General features: G+C 50.6%; 1 long non-coding RNA gene across 1 annotated transcript in view; it reads right to left on the reverse strand.

The window, feature by feature from the left end:
* Window positions 1-1,338: 1,338 nt before the first annotated feature.
* Window positions 1,339-21,040, reverse strand: part of LOC117795434 — a 24,135-nt gene continuing 4,433 nt past the window's right edge. Inside the window, exons 2-3 of the long non-coding RNA XR_004619456.1 lie at window positions 13,059-13,144; window positions 1,339-3,217 (exon numbers count right to left, since the gene is read on the reverse strand). This is a non-coding gene — a long non-coding RNA (uncharacterized LOC117795434). The remainder of the gene's footprint in view (window positions 3,218-13,058; window positions 13,145-21,040) is intronic.

Genomic DNA, 21,040 nt, shown 5'->3' on the forward strand with positions numbered 1-21,040 from the left:
GTTTACTAAGCAGTGACTATTTGTCCTTTCTTAGTACACAAACAGTCATATGTTTTCAAGCAATGGCTTCTTAGATTCAGTGAAATACAGTGAGTTTTGTAAATTCTGGGCCAAAGATAGTTAAAGAGCTTATTATATTGCAGGACTTCTCAGAGATTGTTACAGGTTAATGTGGAGTGTGAATCTCCAAAAGGAAATAGAGTAATAAAGTAGCAAAAAAATATATATATATGTAAATTATATGTACACATGCACATATAATACTATATGTAAATAATAAATTAAAAATAATAAAATAAATTAAATTTCCTCAAACCCCAGGACAACTCCCCCATCACTTTTCCCTCATATTACCCACTAATCTATCGGAGATGGTGGTGTTTCGAGGAACTTAATTCAGGTGATTGGGATCTAACATCCATTTTCTTGAGTCAGACTAATCCATTACACTGGTTTCTTCACTTATAGCCTAAAATGCTGGAGAACATATTCTGAAGAGATACTGGTACAGGAACAAAGAAGTGAAATTTGGAATGGGGAGGTAACGTCTTGTTTAGAACAAAGACAGCAATGTACAGATCTGAAAGAGAAAAGGCAAAAGGTTGGTAATTTTGTTGTTAATGTTTTTAAATGTGTTCTCTCCTGCTAACAATAATTGAAAATTCTTTTTTTAAAAAAGGGCATCAAAACTCTTAAGTAATCTCAAGTTCATCACAGTTCTGAGATGAAGTCTTTCTTGTCAGCTGGTAATAGACATAAGCTCTCTCCAAGGGCAAATGCTCCACAGTGGGAGGAAATCAAAATTAGTTTCTGGAAGAGAAATTGCAAAGGAAGGGGATTTATATCCTGGATTAATGAAAACTTAACAACATATTATTAAAAATGATGTCCCTACTTAATTTTTTCATGGCCCACAAATGGTATTTCTAATTCATACAGTTTTGTTTTAATCATTGAAGATTCTTCTGATAATGGAAATAAATTATATTAAAATTTCAGAATATTAACATTGGAAGGCACCCTGCTAGTCAGCTGGTGAATCTCTTCTACAAAATCCCCAACTTACTCTTCTCGAACTTCCATGATGAGAAACTCACCATTTTATTATATAATGAGACTTCTTTACTCACTTGATTTTTTTTCTTTATAATTGCAACTTATTTTTTTTTAAGATTTTATTTATTTATTTGACAGAGATAGAGACAGCCAGTGAGAGAGGGAACACAAGCAGGGGGAGTGGGAGAGGAAGAAGCAGGCTCATAGTGGAGGAGCCTGATGTGGGGCTCGATCCCATAACGCCGGGATCACGCCCCGAGCCGAAGGCAGACGCTTAACTGCTGTGCCACCCAGGCGCCCCTGCAACTTATTTTTAAAAATATTTTACTATTTATTTTTCCATTATAAAAATAATTCATGGTCATGAAATATGGAAGGTTTAGAATGGCTGAAAGAAGAGAAAATGCTGCATGTAGACTGATTTCCTGACAATGTTTACATTCATAGTTTGTTGTGTGGCTTAGAGCTGGCTGTGTTTCCCACAGTAATGCTGGGCATCTCAGGATTTCACTCTGTATGTAATTATGTGTACTGATTTGTTTTTACACTTAATGCTACAACTTAAACATTTCCCTGTTAATACAGGCTGGCTCTAAACCTTCTCTTCAACAACTCCATACATTTGATGGTGCTATAGACTGTTTATGTCTCCCCCAAAATTCATATGCATATGCTGACATCCTAACCGCCAAGGTGATGGTGTTGGGAGGTGGGGCCCTTGGGAGGGGATCATATCATGAAGGTGGCGCTCTCATGATGGAATTAGTGCCTTATAAAACAGACCCCAGAGCGCCCCTCACCCTCTTCCATGTGCAGACAGAGCAAGAAGGTACCATCCATGAACCCAGGAGGCAGGTTCTCACCAGACACCCAATCCACCAGCACCTTGATCTTGGCCTTCCTGCCTCGGATCTATGGGAAATGTGTTTCTGTTGTTCGCAAGCCCCTCAGCCTGTGGTGTCTGCCCACCACTTTGGTGTTTTGTCCTAGCCTCTCGAGTAGGCTGAGGCAGGCGGGTCCCTAAGTAGCTTGGACATTTGCAGGTCAGTCCCTGGACAGGCCAATCATTTCCTTCAAGCCACAGGACATTTATTTTGTACACATTTAAAGGTGACGATCGTTGTTCTTTCATGAGTTTAGCTTCTCTGTGTTAAAGCTGGAGAGGCCATGGCAGGGGTGCTGAGTTAACCTTCAGCAGGCCCCACCATATGCCGTGCACTGGTGCCTCTGCGTGATCCTTGCCATTCCTATAGGGTGGGGTTACCCCCTTTGCTGTAACTCAGAAGATGAAGCCACATGCTCAGAGTGAGAAGTCTATGGGCAGGAGGCCAGGGTTCCTGTTTAGATCCATCTGGGTTCAGAGCTTCTTCTCAGTCTACCACACTCTTTGGCCTACAGCACGGTCTGGTCCTCTTGGGGAGGGCTCTGCTGGCCTCTTTGTTTCCCTGCTCTGGGCAAGAGCACATCCTGCTGCCGCTGACTCCCCTCCCGAGCCCCAGCAGAATGCCTGTCTTCACACCTTCACACCTCTGCCTCCGTATGTGGTGGGCCCCCGACAACTGCTTGTTGGGGGAGTTAGCAATGTATGCTACGCCCTCTGCGTTCCTGGGAATGTACTCATTTGCATGACAAACATTTATGGAATATCAAAGATTTGCCAGGCAGCAGGGTGGCGGGCAGCCTGCAGACCAGCAGCGAGCCAGCACTGCAGCCTGAGGTCGAAGGCCATCTGCTGCCTGAATTCTGTCTTCCTGGGACCTCAGTCCATTTCTCTTCAAGAAGATCTTGGACCGTTTGGGTGAGGGCCACTAATATCAGGGAGGGCAATCTGCTTTACTCAAAGTTCATTGATTTAAATGTTAATCCCACCCTAAAAACACCTTCAGAAACATCTAGAATAGTGTTTGACCATGTATTTGGGACCAGCCCCGTTAACACATGGAATTCACCATCACCGTAGTTTAGGGAGCCGGCCTGGGAGAGACTGAAGAGCAGTTGTTGGATTTAGCAATGAGAAGGTCAGTGCAGGACGGTTTATGGTAGCAATGAGGGGCGTCCAGAGACAGGCAAACAAGTCCTGGCCACTCTTCAGGATGGTTGGTCATGGCAGAGGCCTCAGCCAGAGGTGGACGGAAGGCAGGAGACTGAAGGTCCGAGCGAGCTGGGGGAAAGAGGAAAGAGGAAATGATGTTAACAGTGAAACGAAATGGGGCTCTGTGGGTGAGGCTATGTTATGCAGTTGCATGCAGTCTTTCCTGTGACCCTAAATCTCATTGGAGAGAGTGATTATTACCTCCTTTCTACAAATAAGGAAAGAGAGGCTAAGAGCAGCTAGAATCTTGAACTCTGCCGCCATGTTATGTTCCCAATTATGAAACGTTCAGCCTTGGGAGAAGGGGCTGCCTCTTCTCTGTGGAAAGGGAAGGTGCCAGGAAGGGTTGGACAGACACATTTGAAATAAGCCTTGCATCTGGGAGGCAGGGCGCTGGGTGGGGGGTGTTGGGCAGCATTCCTGGGGGCCTGGGTCCCTGCCATGGCCGGATGGCCTGAAACGACTCACAAGGGTAAGTCCCCAGGGGCAGTTGGGCAGAGGGCAAGAGGCAAGGGCTGTAGGGTAGGGTGAGGAAGCAGCTGAAAGTGGTTTTGGGGCCCTTCCTCTCTCCTCGGGAGTGCGGTCTCAGGGAGAAGGGAGAGCCATGAGGAAGGGGCCTGGGTCACGTTCTGCAGGCGAGGACCTGGGGCTTCGTCAAGACTAATGATGGGCCGTCCGACAACCGCAGCGGCTGCCGTACTCTGAACCCTAGATTGTCAGGGTTTTAGTTATGCCCATCGTCCAGACATGCCCAGGGGGACGGCTGGGTGCCAGCTTCACAGACGTTGCTCTCTGGGACCCGTTTCAGGAGTGGCATCGCCCACACCTCACCTGAGAGATACACTGCTGACCCAAGGAGCACGGCTCACAACTTCAGACCCCCAGCTCACAAAGCCACTTAGCAAACTCTGTGCCTTCCTGGAGATTATCCTCACGGATCAAAGCGTCTTTGTCGGAGGAGAGGGCGGCTTACAGAGCAAGATGAACCTCTGCACCCTTCCTTCCGGCCGCTGCTTTCTGCTCAGTAGAGGCTGGGAGGCCGGGGAGGCTGCGGGCCGATGGACTTCCCGGACGAAGAGCAATTGTTCAAGGACCTCCAGGTGCCACGGTATAGGTGTTAGGCCTGCAGGGAGGCTGGCTGCAAAGGACGGGAATGTTGTGCTTTCCTGGGGGGCGGGTGCTGCTTACTCGCTCAGTTTCCCGTGTGTCTGGAAAGTGCCAGTGGGCAGAGCGGCCCTCCCTCCTCGCCCAGCACTGGTTCTTGCACGGGTGGGACAGGCGTTTAGTCCCAGGGACGCTTGGTCTCCTGGCAGAGCCACTCCGATCCATCAGCCCCTGGGCGAGGTCCAACCCGTCTTCACCAGGCACGTGCCACCTGAGCCTGGGGTGCTGCGGGGTCACTGCCGCAGGCTCCCCAGGGCAATGTGCTGTTGAGCGGACCCTTCCCTGTTGCATGTGAGCGCGACAGAAGATCAAGCTTCCCCTGCTTTTCAATTCCACCCCCTTCTGCCTCAGGGAGTTTCGACGTCCTTGCCCAGACATGACCGTGGACACTCTCCCAGCAGCAGTTTCTGGGCTATGGGGCTATCGTTGGCCTTCCAGGCCGTGGAACCCTGGGGGAGGGGGGCACAGGACGCGAAGAGCTGGGACGGCGCCCCGCGCTGCCCCCTAGTGTCGTAGTAGCGTTCAGGAGGGCAACATCTGGGAAGCAGGCACAAGGACGGCCAGGGCCAGTGGAGGGCAGTCCCGAGGGATTTGGTCCTGGCCTCTGGGAGCTCACACAACAGGGGCACCTGTCACAGCTGGGGTTGGGGAAGGCCAGTGGCTTCCCGCAGCTTCTCACCCGGTGGCAGCGTGACGTAGGGGTATTAAGTGCCTGGCTTCACCTTAGGTAACCCCTTGCTTTGCTCTCCTAAGAGCGCTCGAGGAAACCGCTATGCCCGAGCCATAGGCTGCTCGTCTGTCCTGGAGACGCTGAGGGTGGGGGCTGACCGTCTTGGCCCCGGGCGCCCCAGCCCGGCGGCTCTGCCCCCTCCCGGCTGCTCCCACCTAGCTTCACGAGTGGCCCTGGTCCCAACGCAGAGGCGATAAAAGGCCGGTCAGAGCTCCCGGGTGGAAAGGGCTCTCCCGCCACAGCCCCTGCCCCCACCCCCGGCCCGACCCCTCTGCTGCCAGGGAGCCGCTGGGCCCCTGAGGCACCATTTGCTGCCACCTCTCCCTGAATCGATACGTTGTCTTCTCTGAGAACGTGTCTCCAGTTAAGTGGGGCCTGCGGGTCGTGGTGCTGATGGAGGAGGGAGGCTGACATGTTCCCTGGGCTGATTCCAGGCCGCGTGGGAGGCTGCGGATGGGGGTGTCTGAGGGCAAGCGGAGACTTTAACTCATTTCAGCCCTCAGACGGGCGCTCTGCACCTGGGCTCCTTCCCTGCTAACACGGGAGCCACAGCAGCGGTGCCGAGACTGCTCGGAGCAGCTGTACTTGGTGTCAGTGCGGTCGTGGGGGCGGCGGGACCCCGAGACGCGTCCTGCATTGCACGGTGCTTAAGTAACTGTGTTAAACCGCAGCAGTTCTTGTTGCTCCTGGGCCAGCTTCCCAGGGCCTTCAGGAAAAACCCGTTCTTGTCACGTGGGCCTTCTTTCTTTCTGGGACATCCCAAGCTCATCCCACACATGCTGTTCCCTCTGCCTGGAGTGCCCTTCCACACATATACACATGTGCACACACACACACAAACACACGTGTGCACACATCCACACACGCGCACATGCACATGACACCTGGACACACACCCGCACCTTTGCACACACATACACACGTGCACACACACGTGCACGTGCATGCTTGCACACACTCATGACACCTGGGCACACACCCACACCTTTGCACACACATACGCACGTGCACACACACGTTCACGCTTGCACACACACCTGGACACACCCCCACACCTTTGCACACACATACACATGTGAACACACGTGTGCACACACATCCACACATGTACACCTGTATGTGAATGCTTGTGCACACACTAGCTCATGACACCTGGACAGACCCACACCTTTGCACACACATACACATGTGCACACTCACAAACACACGTGTGCACACATCCACACACGTGCACATGAATGCTTGCGCACACACCCTCCCATGACACCGGGACACACCCCCACACCTTTGCTGCATGGCTGGTTCCTTTGCCACATGGCTGGTTCCTTTGCTGCCTTCAGCTCTCAGCTGTCCCCTGCTCCGGGGGCTTCCCTGTCCACCCTCCCGTTCGTATGCCTGTGCTCTGCCCTCACGGCACTTACACAGCCTGCCGCTCCAGGCTTAGCTTCTCCCGGTTTCCCTCACGGGGTGGTGAGCTGTGTGGGGGCGGTGGGGTCTCCCCAGCACGAAGACGGTGTCTTCCCTGGCAGGTCCCTGTAAGCACGCCTGGACAGAGCCAGGCACACAGCGGGCACACAGTGAAGCCAGCATCAGGCACGTCACGCACCGTGTGCAGTCGCTCTTTCTGTCTCGTAGGGCGTGGGTCCCAGAAACAGCGCAAGTGCCGTTTCCTTTGTGAGCCGCCCGTTACCTGCCGAGTGGACTGCGCGTGTTGACAGCGGCTGTGACACGCGGGAGCATGTGCCAATCGCCCCATTTGGTGTTACTAATGATGGTCATGGGAGGGTTGGTGCCAGGGACGCTCTTTACAGAAGCATCTGATCTTCTTATTATAAATGTCTCTTCACGTCTGTGTCCTTTAAAACTGTGCATTAGTGGGGAATGTAAAACCTGGCCGTGCAAGTCTGAAGAGCCTCTAGGCAAGGACACAGAGTGGAAATCTGGAGTCAGGGGAACCTGAAGTTCTCTAAGGCTTTCCGTGATGGGAACGCGCATTCTCTGGTAGCCGAGGTGAAGTGACCTGAGACTGCCTGGGGCTTTGTCCTGCGTCCAGAGCCCAAGGCAGAGCGTCTGCTGACACTGCCTTTGATCATCAGCAGGCCCTTGCCTGTTTTAGTCTTTGAGGCAAAAAGAGAAGTTTATTTTGGGAGTAAGACCATTTTTCCTGGCTTCTGGTTTACTCTATGTCACACGTGATTGCCACAGCAATTCATCATTCACTCATCGAGTTTGTCTAACCCGAACGCTCTGTTTTCCTTTCATTCCCAACCGCCGGAGGCCTGGCTGACCACCATGCACCCCACTCCCACTGGGGGTTCACCTCTGTCACTTCCCACTCATCAAGAGAACACCACAAGGGCCTGTACCCCAAAGCTGTGCGGCCTGGTGGTAGGGCAAGGGAGGGACCGGCCTCCCCCATTTTGCTCCACCCCTGGTCACTGGGCCCAAAACAACCCTTCTTATGTCCAAGACCCATGTCTCTTGAATGCCTCCAACCACCTACAAAATTGCCAATAACGTCTGGACTGCCTGCAGTGGTTTTCCGTGAGTGGTAATTTTGTGGAAATTGGAGAGGATTCTGAGTATGGGTCCAGTGTCAGGATCAAGATGGGGAGGGGCAGCTGGCATTGGGTGTGTGCCAACATCTCCTCTTCTCCATCCTTCTCGCTTCCCCCCATCCTCTCGACAGCAAGATCTGACCTGTGGGCAAAGGGAGCCTCCAGGAGCAGCGCACAGGGCAGAGGGGAGAGGGCTGCTCGCCCAGATCTCTCAGAAGCTACTGTGGGCCAGCCAGCACCCCTGTCCTTGGCTCTGGTCTGTAGGAGAGGGTCATTGCCACAGCTAAGGGAGATGCAGCAGCTGTGGGGAATGTGGCATCGAGGAGACATTCGCTGGAAATAGCCTCTTCTCTTAATGTCTCCCTTCAAACCCTTGGCTGATGTGTATAATTCTATGCCCGATCATTTGTTTATAAAATGCAAAACTTATGTGAGTGGGTCACATTATTTAATAGGTCAGGTTCCCAGCAGGGACAGTTGGCACCCTCCACAGGGCATTTGGGAAGGGGTCACTTCCAAGTGCAGAGGCCCCTGTGTGAGGGGCACAGTCAGCCTGAGGCCATCTTACAGGGACTCAACACCCCACCTCTCTTTCCCTGCCCTGAATTTACCACAGGTGGGGGGCCAGGAGCTCACACTGGCTGCCCCAGGCAGAGAGCAGGTGGGGAGGTATGGGCAGGCCTGGAGGGGCAGATGGGGGACGTGGGAGAGGTTAGCGCCTGCCCGTTCTCCAAGCCATTTTTATGTTACTGTAAGTTTAGAAAAGTTCCTTGCAGAATAAGCCACATAAAAATCATGAGGACCCTATTTTCCAATCCCCCAAACTAGGCTCGTTTTGCAAATATCTCCAATCTTGTTGTATGTAGGACGTGTGGATCTCCACAGGCCTGAGTACATTCTGGTGGCAGAAGAAAGGTCACAGAGAGGGGCTGGATGTGGGTGCGCTTGACCTGAAGCACAGTGGGAGTGCAGATGGCAGCGGGGAGGGTGTGTCAGGAGAAGACAAAGAAGACCCCCAAGGAGAAGAACAGAGAACAGTTTCATGCTGGAACTGGTCTTCAGGACTGGGAAACACCTGCTCTTTGGGAGAAAGGGCTCTCCTTGCGCTCACAGCCTGTGGAGTTAGCCAGTCAGAGCGAGAGGAAAGGGGGCTCAGACCTTCCTTGACCTTCCTTGACCCCTCCTGCTGCTCCACCAGTTTCCCTTGTGGCTTGCCTTCATTCATGCTGATTCCCTCCCAAATCCCAGTAAAAGGCACCTCCAGGATCCCTTGATGCCTGGATGTCCGCAGCGCTAGGGCCGTGTCTCTCTGGCTGCCCGTGCACTGATCAGGTTTGCCTTTTCTCCTTATTAACACTGAGGCCCTGAGGGAAGGGACCGTGTCCTGCTTCATCACACCCTCAGACATACGCAGAGCTGTGGATGTCGTGGGAGCTTCATGAGGGCTGGCGGGTGGGTGGAGAAGTGGGTCAGAGGTGGAGCTTTGTGGGAGCAGGTGACTTACATTCCTCTAATGACCACGGACGTGGAAGCATCTTTCCACATGTGTACTAGCCATCCTTAGTTCTTATTTGGAGGAATGTCTATTTAAGTGCTTTTCCCATTTCTGAACTGTATTCTTGGCTTTTTTGTTGTTGAATTGTAAGAGTTCCTTATATACAGTTGAAGGCTTATTTTTTTATTTTTTATTTTTTAATTTTAGAGACAGAGAGAAACAGAGAGAACGCAAATGGGAGCAGAGGGAGAGGGACAAGCAGACTCTGTGTTGAGCACAGAGCTCAACGTGGGGCTTGATCTCAGAACACTGAGATCATGACCTGAGCTGAAATCAAGAGTTGGAGGCTTAAATGACTGAGACACCCAGGTGACCTGAAGGCTTATTTTTATGGTCCAGTAATTCTAGTTTTGGGTACTACATGACCAGATGCTACCATTATTTCTGGTCACAGTCACTGGCAAGGATAACCATGTCCCCATTTGATGACATGGCCAATGTTTCTAGATTCACTAACTTGAGTTCATCTTTTAAAATGACAGAAATTTTATTTTCCTTTTTATAACAGAAGGTTAAAAAAACCAGTGAAATCTCTGGCTTTTGTGTTCCCAGGGCCAAGTATTACCCTGGAGTAAAGTGTTAAACCACAGTGAGAAATCCCTGGCTGTGCGGAGGTTACTTCTCAAAGGTTGGACCCCATGTGATGGCAGAGTAGTAGGTCATACATTTCAGCATCATACTGTGTACTTGATAACTCTGATAAACATTTGCTAGAAGCCAGAAGAAACCCACAGTAAGATCAACTGATAGTCATCAAAACCACAGCCGTTTACTGAAGAGTAAAGCAGTGTTAGCAAAGGGACTGACATTTGGACCTGCTCTCAGAGCAGTGGGCTTCCAAAGAAAGCCAGAGCACAGAGGGAACCGAGAAGGCCACCTGCCCGAAATTGGTGGGGAAATCAAGTTCTGTGTGGCACTGAGGGTGAATCATGCAGTCTGACACCCATGCGACATCCCTTCTCAAGAGCTTATCGAACACCTCCAGAATGGAGGCCGAGGAGCAAGCTCTAGGTGGTGATTCAGAAACACCCCTGTTGGGCCTTCATTGGTTCTTGAAGATTTTGAAAGGTTCACTTATGAAAGGAGGGTTCCGTGACGACTTTCCTCCCTGTGATCCACCCTGAGGTTCTTGTAGACCAAACTTTGTGTGGTTTTTCTGCACACGGCTGCTGGACGCCAAACAAGAGGAAGGACATTTATAATTGGTCTAATTATCTCTAACATCCTTGTCCGAGTACTGCCCTGGGATGAGCCACAGAGGTTTGTGTAAATTATTATTACTATTATTTTAGGTAGACTGTATACCCAGCATGGAACCGAAGTCAGGGCTTGATCCCGTGACCTTGAGATCAAGACCTGAGGTGAGATCAAGAGTCAGACACTTGACTGACTGAGCCACCCAGGCGCCCAAGGTTTGTGTAAATTCAAACAGAAACTATAAGCAAGTATTTTGCCAAGACCTTCCTTTCAGACTCCTCATCATGGTTCTGAGAGAAAGCCTGAACCAAAGTGGGAAACAAATGAGTCCAAAGAGGGAGCACCTGTGATCTGATAGGGAGACCTAGACCCTCCGGCACCTGTGGAGTGTGGATTCAGGCCCCCCAGCAGCAGCTGAGGCCTGCTCCCCCAGCTGCTGGTGGAGGGTGGAGTGGGTTTGCCAAGGAGGACAGGGGGCTGCGGTTGGCACGCTCGAAGCGGACTGTGGTGCTGAGCTTTTAAGACAGATTTAAAGGGGACCATTCCTAGAGGGACAGGGGACCCATTGGACCTGGTCACACAATACAGTATTCTTCTATTAGTAAAGATGTATTGATGTGAGCCGGGCGCTGTTAGGCCTCCAGCCACAGGATGAAAACCGAAGTGAACTGAGTGTCCTGTTGAGTGACCCTGAAGCTCTCCGTAGGTCACCTGGCCACAGGCCGCAGAAGCATTAGCCTAGTTCCCCACCAGGTGTCCAGGGTGTCCAGCTAACTCCTGAAAAGGCAGCATCGAGCCTCAGACTGCGATGCCTAAGTCCAGGCCATTTACTCTCCAGATTTTATCATCATGAGGACAAGACACACTTACGGGAGTGCAGACAGTGGCACCATGCTGGCTGGGAAGCCGGTCTAGGGCGTGGGTGAGCAGAGGGCCTGTGGCGGGCTCTGTCTCAGCCTCAAGGAGCTGTTTCCTACCGGTGGGACCCTCTGAAGCGGCCCCCAGGTTGCTGGAGGGTGTGTGAGCCACACCCTGAGTGTGAAGGAACCGTGAGCTGTGCGGACATGAGAGGTAGGCAGGGGCAGTCTGAGGAGGACCTGTGTGCAGGGCCGAGGGTCTGGTGCCCCACTGAGGACAGGGACCTTGGGAGATAGTTAACGGTGAGGCTGTGGGAGACTGGAGTTTCCCAAGCTTTTTCTAGAGGTGGAGGCGAGACAGGCCCACCCAGTCCCAGTGGAAAGAACTGGGGAGGAGATTGTGAGGCTTCTTGTTCCGAGGAGAAAGCTGCAGGCTGACACCTATCTCCCCCGTTCACAGTCCCTCCCAGACCAACATGGGGTGATGCCCAGATTGCTTGCCAGTGATCATCTGACAATATTTGAAGCCCCCATGGCACTGGCTATACTGGGTATGCCCCGGGGTCTGGGGTCCAGCAGAGAAGTCATGGGGGTGCTGCTGGGGGTGTAGAGGGGAGAGGCTGGCTCAGCGTTTGCCCAACCAAGGTGGTCTTCCTGGTATATATCCGAAGCTACGTGCTCCTACATTGCTCTCTGGACCTGAAGGATGACCTGACGACAGCCCTCAGCGTCACCCACGTGAGCCCTCTGTTCAGAGTGAGTCCACATGTGGATATTCTGAGTTGGCCAACTGGCTCATGGAGTTTCTGCAGAAGGTTTTCTGGAAGATTTGCAGATCTAAGGTGCTTATACCCTATCCACTAAAACCCTTTCCAAAACCATCAACTCCAGATTTTGTGGAGGAATTAAAAAAAGATATTGCAGAGTCCTGACCACAGAATGTTAGCTTAAGAGCATTTAGAGATTTGGTTTCACTTGCTGATTTTTCTAGTTAGGATACTGAAGCCAGACTGTGGGTAACTCCGAGGGCATGGCCCCATCTGCACTGGAGGACCCCTGACACCGGGTCCCACCACACCAGCTGTCCATGGGATTTCCTGCTGCCCTGAATGTAGGCTAATTTCTGGTTCCAGAGTTCTGCGCCAAGATATTGACGGCTTTCTTGTTTATACTAATGACAACTCGAAAGAATCTAAGGGTCCCAAGTAAGGAGAGAGCGAAATAAATGTTGGCGTGATCCTTCTAAGGGGCATGAGGCAGGCTCTGAAGTCCACGGAACTCTTCAAGAATGAAAGTCCCTTTGTTTTTCTGGTTAGAGACATATCCTTAGGGCCTAACACAGGGTCTGGCACTTGAGAGATGATGCTAAGAATTTATTCCAGATGATGCTGAGAGAGAGACTCTACATGGAGAATCTTTTCAAGAACCCAAAGCTTGAAGTGGCCAATGTAAAAGGGACTGACATGGCCTGGGCCGGAGCCCCACACAGGTGGCATAGCCCCATTCTCCAAAACCATCACCACTGCCCTCCTGGAAGGACCAAGAAAAGTTGGAAGGGAGAGGAAAGGGCCTCGGAGGTAGATGTCCCCATGGGAAGAGATTGTTTCCTCATCAAGCTTGTCCCTTTAGCTTCTGAGCTGCTCCCAGGCCATACAACTGACCCATGCCACTTCAGAGCTCATGGGGCCCCGTTGGCTACAGGGACCAGATCTCCCGGTCTCCCCAGGGGTTCAGGCTGCTGGAGCATACACTGTGCCTTCGGCTACAGTCAATGTCTTCTCTGTACTACCCCCACCCCCCACCACAGGCTCATTGGTCAGCATGACCAGCAGCGTTTCCCTCTCCATACCTGCTCTGGACTGCCTGGGCGACTTCTGTGATGTATTTTCCTCCATACGGTAGCTCTCTGGATGGCAACTCAATTACCTTAAGACACTGTTGAAAGAGGAAGGAGTGAGCACAGTGGTCAGTACCAAATAGAAGACAGGTTAGTTAGAAAAGGGTGAAGGGCTGACCCCTCTGGGAGCTGTCCCTGAGGTACAGGGCAGAGAGCAGCTCTGGCCAGATACAGAAAGGTTCTTGGTTCCCTGTAAGCTGGTGTCACTCTCAGGATTGTCCCGCCCTATCCTATTAAGACAGAGCTAAGATTGCATATGTCCTCGAAATGAAGCCTGGATTTTAATCACTCAGGGAATGTGTCCACACAATTGCCCACACAGCTGAAACTTTAATGTGCTTCTTTAATTAAAAATTACTGTTACAAGTTTAATTAAGTGTTCATAATGAATATGCAATTAGAAAATCTCTTGGAGCATTTGGGGACCCATTGCTTAAACTTTCATGCTCTGGTACTTTCAGCTTTCCCCTGAGAGACGTAGAGCAAGTTACTCAGAGTTTAGGCCATGCCCAACATTTTTCTGTGCAGCATCCAACTGCTCCAGTCATTGCAAAAATGACAGCTTGCTATTTAGTAAACAAATATTTATTGAGTTTTCTCAAGAAGGAATATGATTATACTTGAATTATGGTCTTTGTTAAGTGGTTTACCTAGGCTTAAGCTCCGTAGATGACAGTTCAAAACTGTTTGACTGCTAGTAATATTCTAAGGAATTATTTGGTTTGTGATTTGGGAAAGAGACTTTACCTTTGGTACAAAAGGCAGCTTAGAAATGTACATGTGGTTTTTGTACAGGGGAGGAAGAAGAGGGTTATTCTATCCACCCATCATCCACCCATCCATCTCTCCATCCACCCATCATCCATCTATCTATCATCCATCCATCACCTATCCATTCATCCCATCCCCTCCCCCCTTTTCTCACCTGAGCTCCATACCTACATTTTCTATTGTTTGTATCCGTTACCTTCTTTGGTAATGGATTCTTGCTCTAAAATTCCTAGACACAATGAATGACACCACTATCCACCCAACTGCCCACATTCGTGATTAAGGAATCATCTTGGACTAGTCCTGTTGATTCTTTTCTCACTCTTTGAATCTGTCTCCTCATCTCCACTGACCCAGTTGGGGCCCTTCTCATTGGTCCTACAGATTCCCATAGCAACATTAGATTATGTTACTTTCCTTGTTTAAAATCTCCAATGGTTTTCAGCATAAAATCCAGACTGCTTGGCTTGTAAAGCAAGTGGCCTCATGAATGAATTCTGCGTATACTTACAGCTTCCTTCTTCACCACATGCCTTCTATGTTCCACTCATTCAACATTCAACGGTACTTTTTGAGCCTCTGCTCTAAGTGAGCAGGAGTGATTAGGACAGTCGCCGCCCTTATGGACGTTAGGTCGAGAGGTTGAACTATTGGTGGGTCCCTTGAAGTCTTCTACTGCACCGCCGGCCTGGACACGCTCCTGGGACCCCTCTTCCCCTTCCTTCATCTGGACAGCCCCTTCTTGTGTTTCAAGTTGTCTCAAGTCTCAAGTTGTCCCCTCTGGAACCTTCCCTCTCACACCTGTGGTTCCTCTGGTCTCCTACAGCCACATGCACATTCATGTTCCACAGTTCATACATAGCAAGTATTGATTTTGTATGTTTAATTTGTCATGTTGATAGAATTCCCTCCAGTGGGAACTTGGTGGCCCTCTGAGAATTAACTTAGTGTGGATCAGAGTGAAGACATGTGAAGTGACCTTACAGACAAAATGTCCCAGGTACAGATTTGTGTGTAACTTGATTAAAGGTGACTATAACCAAAGAAAGGGCTCATCTGTCAGAACGGGAAAGATCGGGACTTGTTAGCCAAGAAAACCACGTAAAGGAAAGACCCCACAGTGAGCGTGCTGTCCATGGAGAGGGGCTGAGTGCCGTAGCTAGGCTGGTGCCTGGCTCTTGGACCCAATTTGTCCCTGGAGAGGATTGGGCTCTGCTGGCCTCTGCCACCCCGGGTACCTGCAGACTCCTGGCTTAGGTCCTTGGCTGCAAATCCCCAGTCCGCCTTCCCGTGGATTAGCCCAGTGAGTATATCATGGGCTCTGCCCCATTCCGACTGTGAATTAATTCAGTGGCAATCTGGTTTGTGTATATAAGTCTCTTGTAAATCTCACTTGGGATTTTGTAAGGAGGGCAAAAGCCAGAGGGTAAACTTGGACTGTGAGATGCAAACAGGAACTGTAAATTTGGGAGGGGCTTACCCCACATACTCTGCCTGCATCCACATGCCATCTTCTCAGGGTTTCACTTTGTGTTTGGGGAAAACTTCCTACAGGGATCAGGGCAGAAGGCGATTGTTTCACTAGTGCTCCAGGTTTTCCTAAGGCTTCCCCGAGTGCTTAAAATTTCCTCTATGTATTTACCATCTAATGACTCCTGCATCATCTGTAATGTGCGCTGAACTCCCTCACCCCAGACACTCTGTTAGGGGCCCTGTCACGTGTCTTTGAGGTGAGTCTCTCTCATGGGGCCTGCCAGAGCTTCTTCACGTGGAAGAGTGTTCATGCTTCCCTGACCAACAGAGATAATTGTTCCCCACATTTTTCTTGAGTTCTCATGAAAAAATGTAAGCCCTAAAACTCGGCTTTCTGCTAATAACAGAAAGAATAAATTCCCCAGGGGTTTTCAGGCACAGTCAAAATTGCTTGCTGCTTGCTAGCCTGAAATTCTTTCGAAATATAAATGTGGAAAGGAAACTTTGACTTGACCTACAACCTCAGAGCAAGTAAACTAGCTGACACTGGGGCAGCAGGTCAAGTACGAAAGCTGCTTAGCGTCTGCTAAAGCCTTGCTCTTCTCATTCACGTGGAAATACCTATGGGTCCCCGGATGCCTTTGCCCAGCAGTACGAAGATGGCCTTGCAGGAGTTTGCGATCTCTTTAGGACTCCCTCACCCCCCACCATGGGGTTGAGTGAGGAGTCGGGGAGATAAGGGCCATGGTAATATTTCTGACAAACAGACAGGATCATATGCACTGGCTTCCTTCCATGACGCCAGAAAACGGACGAATGGCAAATTCTAGTCTCGCTGGCTCTCCCTGGTCATGCTACTCATGACCGCTGAAACTACGTGTGGTCTGAGGCAGTCCCGAGGTGGGCTTGTTGATACAGGTTTCCAGTTATTTCATGGGGTTGCATGACACTCAAGAGACATTCCTCCCTTACCTGGCCACCCCATGGGTCACATTTTCAAACAGGCCCCTGGAGGACACAACCCTTGGGAAGATTGCTGCTTGTAGATCTCAGATGTCTTGCCTGGATTCTTGTTAGTTTTGATTTCTGATTTTTGGAGGTAGTGTTTTATGATTTTTCCTTCATATCCTTCACCCTTCAATTTTACAGATATTTGTGACCAACATTGTGATAGACACTATCTTGGGAAATAGGGTAGCAGGATGGAATCCCTGATACCTGGAGGCTTAAGTACAAAGTGGTGGTCATGGCAACTATCTGTGGTTTGGGCTTCTTAGAAAGGGCTCTGGAAGGGCTGGGTGTTGGAGCGTGCAGATCTGAGTCCAAGGCCCTGAGTGACGGGGATACAGGGAGCACCAGCTGCTTTCTCTAAGACTAGGATGAAATGTCCTTTTCCCTGCGGGATGAGCCTGGGACAGCCAGGATCCAGCTGTTAGGTGCGGTTCTTCGACACCCTCTCTTCCTGTTGTGTCGGCTTGAGGCTACGCAGTGTTGCTGGATGTCACGTGCTGATCGGCGCAGATGGAGTAACGCGGCCCCGGGGACGCCGGGCATCCTGTGGCCCCTCTGACCTTCTACTGGGTTCAGAGTGAATATGCAGGGAGCTGCTAAAACGGTTTCTTTCCTTTCAAAGTGTTACCAGGTATTTTGGTGCAAAAGGTTAAAGATTAAAAAAAAAGCTGTTAAATGTTTTCCATCAGCTGTTCATATAAAGAAACCGAGACCCAAACTTTAGAGCCCCCTAAGCCCCATAGTCCCCCGGCCCCCCTAATTCTGACCCCAGATGGAGCAGAGCTGGGTTCGGAGCCCTGGATCTGGTGCTCAGAGCTGCAGCTGTCCCTGATCTCTGCAGGGTGGGTATTCAGGCACAGGTCTGTTCTGGGACGTGGAGGGCATCACGTCTTTCTGTACCCCTAGTGAATGTCAGGCACTTAACAAATACCACTGTCCTTGGTTCGGGTCCTCCTCCCCTGCTTTGGAAAGGGCTGAGCTGCTCATCATATCCACGTGAGATCTGTTGCTGTTCTCTCCGAACACCTGCTCCACCTCTGAAAANCCACGTGAGATCTGTTGCTGTTCTCTCCGAACACCTGCTTCACCTCTGAAAATGTTGTTGTTCTCTTTCGGAGCGGACAGGTTTTTGGCATGAGGATAATAGGCATTTTCACGGTCTGTTCTGGGGGTCGGCCTGCATGCAGTGACTGATAACGCTTTCCTGTGAGAGACAGAGTGCTTTCAAACTGCCTGCTGGATACTAAATTCTACACTTGAGACTTGACAGATACCTTTTCCCTCCTTATTTCCACTTGGCGTTTCCCTGTGCCTGGACTATTACCAGAATTAATTTCTCCAGATGATGTCCTGTCCTCAGAGCAAAAATGCTGGGGTTTGCTTACTGAAGGGACTTCGTGCACAGTGTTCCCCAGAGCCCCTGTGCCCTCACCCTGCTCCACTTCGGAGGAGCCTGTGGAAGAGGCCCTCTGCCCATGTCCCTGGGGCTCCGTCTCTCATCCGTGCAAGGAGAGGCTGAACTAGGACATCCTACATCATTTCCAGTGAAAATGGTTGACGGCCCCATGACTTCATCTGCTGACCTTCTGAATTCTGACCATTTCAGAGTCTATCTCTCTATGTCACCAAAATTCAAAGATTTCCATTGACATTGAAGGGTTATAATTAGCACGTAGATTATAAGGGTTGCTCCAGAGATTGCCAAATCAGACATATTATTAGTTAAACCAGCTTTTTTTTTCAGTAGTCTCTACACCCAACATGGGGCTCAAACTCACAGCCCTGAGATCAAGAGTTGAGTGCTTTACCTACAGAGACAGCCAGAGAGCCCTAAGCCAGCTGTTTTTGATAATTTTATGGCATGTAATGATAATGTATGGGGCTGTCACTGGGTGGGTATTTTCACTGGATGGGTGTAGACTTTGCATATGTAAGTGACAATTGCCAAACATACAAATGGCTACACTTTCATAAACACCACACTTCTGGAAATGTTTTCCCTGGAGACTCTTCCATGGGAGCTCAGGTGACAGAGCTCTGTCTTTCTGGGGATGAACTCGAGTGTTCGGGCCAGAAGTGTGGATGGGGCAAGGACTTACCCCTTGCCCTGTCTGCCCTGATGGTCAGGTACATTATTTTAGGTTCTCTTCGTTCTCCAAAGTGGCATGAATTTACTGTCTTGTATTTGTTACACACTCGTCACTCATGTAGACACCATCATGAAGGACACTTGATTCCCTTCTGTAGCCAGGAGCTGAAAGGTGGGATTCCCAGTGTGTGTGTCTGGCCAGACGCTCTCTCAGAGGGGCTGTGCAGGCTCACGCAAGTCACTGGCCCAGCAAACAGCTGGTAGCAAAGTCTGTGCACGTTGACAGCTCGCTGCGCTGAGATCTTTCACACGGAGCTCCCCTGAGAGAGCCCGTGTTTACAGACGGATCAAATATTGTCAGAAGAGCCCCCCGGCACGGGGCTGAGAGAATGCAGCAGGGCCCTGTCTCTAAAGTGTTGTCAAAGCTCCTGCTGAGCTGTGTCACCTGCAGGCCTGACCCCAGGACTCTGTAGGCACTGCATTGGCTACCCTCATGCCATGGGTGGGCGCAATGGCCATCCCTGTCCCATTGAGAAGGTGACATGGGCTCCACTCTGACCTGGGTGGGGTGTGCTCCTGTCAGTCCGGGAACATCCATGGAAATCACTGGGAACCCTCCCCAGCAGGAGAGGGCTCTAGGGAGGTGGGGCCATGAGAACCCTTTCTGTCTTGGGAGAGACTTCCATGTGCAGACTACTATTCTGACACTCCGAACACAAAAACAGACCCAAGTTACACTGTGCTCTCTGACGTGGCGGGAACAGTTTCTCGTGGCAGTCTGGAAGGGCCTGCCCTGCCGTTCTGGGATCTGGGGCCTCCCTTTTCCTTGCCCTACAGCGATGTGCTTCTGCAGGTCGGCCCCCTGGGTTTCACCCGAGAGACAGGGACAAGTCATGCTTGCTTTGAGACAGGGCAGGAGGGGAGAAAGCCCCCAGGTCCTTTCAGTCCTTAGTTCGATGACTGCAAGCTCTCTTCAGAGAAGAGCGTCTCGACGNCGTCGACTGTCGTGTGATGGGCGTGTTTCCTGCTCACTAGAACTGAGAAGGAGGAGGGCTGGGTGCTCCTCCCTACTCCCAGCAAGCTGGTGGCAGAGACCAGGGGCCGGTGAGAAAGCTGTCTTCTCTTCAAGAAAAGCCAAATATCCAGCCGGGTCTCTCTCATGCTCAGGCAGCTTTTCTGCCCATCCCGAAGGTCACTGTTTCAAAGGCGATGAATGTAGGTGGAAGAGTTGACTGCTTGGTGAATATGTTTTACAATGGATGTTAATTGTTGCTTCTGCTCCTGCCTAAAGGGCATTTTCTGGTAAAGAACATAACTTTGGAAGTCTGCAGGAAAATCAGCACGTCGGGAAGTTCCAGCAATAAACAATCTGTAGGGAGGTAATGGGGGGGTCTGGAAGCTGAAATCACCGTCTACCATTTTGAAGGCAGTTTAGGGGCAGGTGGTCCGCGGGTTTTTTTCCCAAGATCCCTAAAGCCCAATAGAAGGGACATTTAAGACTGGCAGCACGAGTTAACTAAAGCAGTTTGTTTGCTTTGTATTAAAGTGACGTCAGCTGTGGGGCTGAGATGTGCTTCCGTGCTGACGGGAACCTGGGTACCCATTATTACTAGTGCACTTAGAACTCAGTACCTTCTTCCATGCAGGTAGGAGACATTTGGGTGTCACATCCACGTCCGGCACATGCCTGTGGCTGCAAATTCCCAAGGCCAGAGAGTTCCCTGTCGCCTCTGCACGCTGGTGCAGACTGGCCACCCGCTGTCTGCTGAGAGGCCCGTCCCACCCCAGCCGGACACAGCTCCTCTCCCCCCGCCTCTCCGTACCTGAGTCCCTCTCTCCCTCGGGTGGGTCAGTCCACGCAGTTTTCTTTCTTGAGAGCCCAGAGGGACACTGGTTACACGCTTACAGCTTTTTTAGGTGTTTGCAGAGAGGATTTTCTGGACTCCTAGTCTGTGGTATTGGTGGGGCAGCACGTGATAATGAGGTCCGCACATAAGGTGTCTGCTGATCAGCAGCTGATGGGTAAGGCAAGGCTCAGCGAGCTCTTTGTAAGGTGCCGGATAGGAAGCACCCAGCCACATGTGGCTGCCGCTTGACCACCTTGTTCCCTTGTGAGCTACAATCATTAGACGTGTAAAAACTCTTAACTTGCCCAGAGAAATGGGCCTTGAGCTAGATTTGGCTCAACTGTGGTATATCCATAAAACATGGCCCTATGTTGTCACTGAAGCAGTTTTATTGGACAGCATTCAATGAGATGGCAAATACTGATGCTATGCATTTGAAATCAAAAAAGCATCAATGCATGTTACAACATGGACAATGATTTCAATTTTTAAAAAAGTACCCCTCCTTAAAAGCAGATGTGTATGAACGTGCAGAAAAAAGACTGACTAGAAACCCAAATTTTACAGCATCTCTGGATTGAGGCCATGCAGACTCACAGGGGCTCAGCAGTTGTTACGGGACGTCTGCACCATGGAAGGCTCCTTAGAATAAAACACCCAGCCAGCCTGCCCCAGTCCGCTTAGCTGCTGTTGCAGAACACTGCCGATCAGGTGGCTTGTCAACAAGAGACTTTTATTGCTCA

This window comes from Ailuropoda melanoleuca, chromosome 1, assembly GCF_002007445.2.
Source record: "Ailuropoda melanoleuca isolate Jingjing chromosome 1, ASM200744v2, whole genome shotgun sequence".
NCBI classification, from domain to species: domain Eukaryota; kingdom Metazoa; phylum Chordata; class Mammalia; order Carnivora; family Ursidae; genus Ailuropoda; species Ailuropoda melanoleuca.